General features: G+C 38.5%; 1 pseudogene; it reads left to right on the forward strand.

The window, feature by feature from the left end:
- The first annotated feature begins 95 nt into the window (after nucleotides 1–95).
- Nucleotides 96–1,017, forward strand: LOC104993277 (annotated as a pseudogene).
- The last annotated feature ends 1,997 nt before the right edge of the window (nucleotides 1,018–3,014 follow it).

The raw sequence follows: 3,014 nt of genomic DNA on the forward strand, positions 1-3,014 counted from the left end.
GATAAACATGACTCAAAATTTTTAAGAATAAAATAAATCCATTTGTTTCTTTTAATTTGTCCATAGGCAATGCAAACTGGGTCTAATTGAAGGCAATGCCAAATTTCACAGATGTGGCAGAATTTGTTCTTCTGGGGTTGACCAGTCATCAGGAGCTTCAAGTTCTCTTTTTTGTGGTGTTTCTAGTAGTTTACATGATCACTCTGATAGGGAACATTGGTATGATTATTTTGATCAGCATCAGCCTCCAGCTTCAGAGCTCCATGTACTTTTTCTTGAGTCATTTGTCTTTTGTGGATGTGTGGTTCTCTTCCAGTGTCACTCTGAAGATGCTGGAAAACTTACTATCAGACAGAAACCATTTCCTATGTGGGGTGTTTAGTGCAGTGTTACTTCTTCATAGCCCTTGTCCATGTGGAAGTATATATCTTGGCTGTGATGGCCTTTGATCGCTACATGGTCATCTGCAACCCTCTGCTTTATGGCAGTAAAATGTCCAGGACTGTCTGTGCTTGTCTCATCTCTGTGACATACATCTATGTATTCTCTGTTAGCCTAATCTGCACACTGTGGACATATGGCCTGTACTTCTGTGGAAACTTAGAAATCAACCACTTCTACTGTGCTGATCCTCCTCTTATCAAGATTGCCTGTGGAGGGGTCCACATTAAAGAATGCACCATGATTGTTATCGCTGGGATTAATTTCACATATTCCCTCTCAGTGGTTCTCATTTCTTATACCCTCATCATAGCGGCCGTGCTGCACATGCACTCTGCCGATGGCAGGAGCAAGGCATTCTCCACATGTGGGTCCCACCTGACAGGTGTTACCATGTTTTATGGGACTCTCCTCTTCATGTATCTCAGGAGGCCCACTGAAGAGTCTGTGGAGCAGGGGAAGATGGTGGCTGTGTTTTACCCCACAGTGATTCCTATGCTAAATCCCATGATCTAGAGTTTGAGGAACAAAGATGTGAAAGAGGCGGTCGTCAAAGCAATCATCAGGGAAACTTGAGGCAGTGAACCTGCAGTACGTAATTCCGTGTATGCCACTTCCTGTTATAAATGCCCAGGCATATAAATAACCCTGTTTAAAATAGACTGTATATGGCAACACTTAAATATACTAAGAGGTCCAGTCTAACACAGTGATGGTTTACCCCATGAACGGACTCTCAGGACTAAGCCTCCTTTATCTACATATGCAAATATAGTAACTCTGACCTATTAGTGTTAGTCACAGTGTATGTAAAATTGTGCTAAGTGTAGTCATTGGATAACTCATAAATACATTTGGATAAGCACATGTTAATTTGGAGGTATCTTTGTAAGAGTTGAATATGCTTTCCTAGGATATTTTCTATATATACTTGCTTTTCACTTGTTTTAAAGTAATATATAATTTCATGAGAAAAAATTAAGACTTCATCACTTTTCCATGAATATAAAAGTTGGTGGATCCTCATTTATCAAAAAAGCTTTTAATAACATTCATACCTGCATGGACTTTTGAAAACAAAAATGTATTCAGAATCTTCAGCTAGTGTCATGAATCAATCAGAAGGTTAATGCTCAGTATGTACTGCTCTATAATTAACACTATTTGTGTTTCAAACCGTCTGTTGACTCACCGTAATTCTACTCTTTGGTTTGGATTTTGGCTAGTTGTTTTTCTCTTCATTAATTTAAATAGGTGAAAAATTTATGAGTAAAGCCTATCATGTCCTTCTCATAGTTTAAAAAGATGAAGCAATATGGATTTTTGTCATTTAAAATCTAACTTTTGATCAGAAGAATGTCCTGTTAAACATTTGATTGCTATGATGAAGGTATTGTTTGATTCCAAATTCTTGTCACTAACATTACATTCTTAGGTCTGTATTTAGCTGTTTAAGTCAAGCTTTTAGTAACTAGAGTGGATCAACCAGATAAGAATCTGTGTAAAACCAAATGTCATTGCACTAGACATGTGTTAAAATGTGATCAACACAGCTCAAACTGGTATCCATTGGGATCTGATTACACGTTTACAATTCAATTTATGTTGATCGGTGTCCACTTAATCTACCTTCATTCTTAATATAAGTGGAATACATTTTTTTGTCCTTGTTGACTCTTGCTAATAATACCATAAAAGCAAATCAGAAGCAGAAGTAATTTCTCATGAATGAGTTTATTCTTGTTTGAGGGCTAATCCAGTTAAAAGGGGTGCACAATTGAACATGTGTAGAAAGATTCTGAGAAGTAACATTTACTTGTGGTAGTATCACTGGAAAGATGGATTCATTTAAGCACAGAAAGTATTGTTACTCAGGCTAATTTACTAATTGCCCACAAGCTACATTCCCTCAGATTGGTTCTGAGAAAAAGCAGATGGTGGGAGGAGAGTTCTTTTTCATAACTTTAGGTTCTGAGCAGGAAGAAAGAGTACTATTTGATTAGTATTGGAAACTACATTAAAAAAGTTTTTTTTTTTTCATGTTTTCAAATCACCCAAGTTTGCTTCTAACAAGTTGGTGTCAAGTATGAAACAATAGGCTGCTCAAGAAACAATCATACTGACAGAGATCTGCCAGGAGCCAGAGTGAGGAACTCCACCCGTGGCAAAGGTCATGAGGAAGGAGGCTTGGCATACACAAAGGCGGGATCAAGCCTCAGGAGTCCCCCTGGAAATTCTCGAACATCTACCCCCAAAACCAGAGTCTGCCTACTTTACTGCTTTGTGCTCTCACCTACACCTCTGACTTTACGGGGGGCTGTCCACCACTATCTCTCTCTGAAAAAAGAGTTAACTTACAGCTCCAGTTAATAAAGTTCCTGGGTGTGATAGTGTTTCAACCTACAAACTCCTTTGGAAGTCCTCTAGCCTGTCTGAATAGGTTTTCCCAGCCACATGTGATTGTTCAGAGCCTGCCAACTGTGAGAGGCATGAGATGTTCTAAACTGTCTAAATACAGATTCCTCTGAGCAGTTAAAAGATTGATTAGAAATTGTATTGGTGAAGGGTTTTTC

Source organism: Bison bison, unplaced genomic scaffold (genome assembly GCF_000754665.1).
Source record: "Bison bison bison isolate TAMUID 2011002044 unplaced genomic scaffold, Bison_UMD1.0 scf7180017864236, whole genome shotgun sequence".
NCBI classification, from domain to species: Eukaryota; Metazoa; Chordata; class Mammalia; order Artiodactyla; family Bovidae; genus Bison; species Bison bison.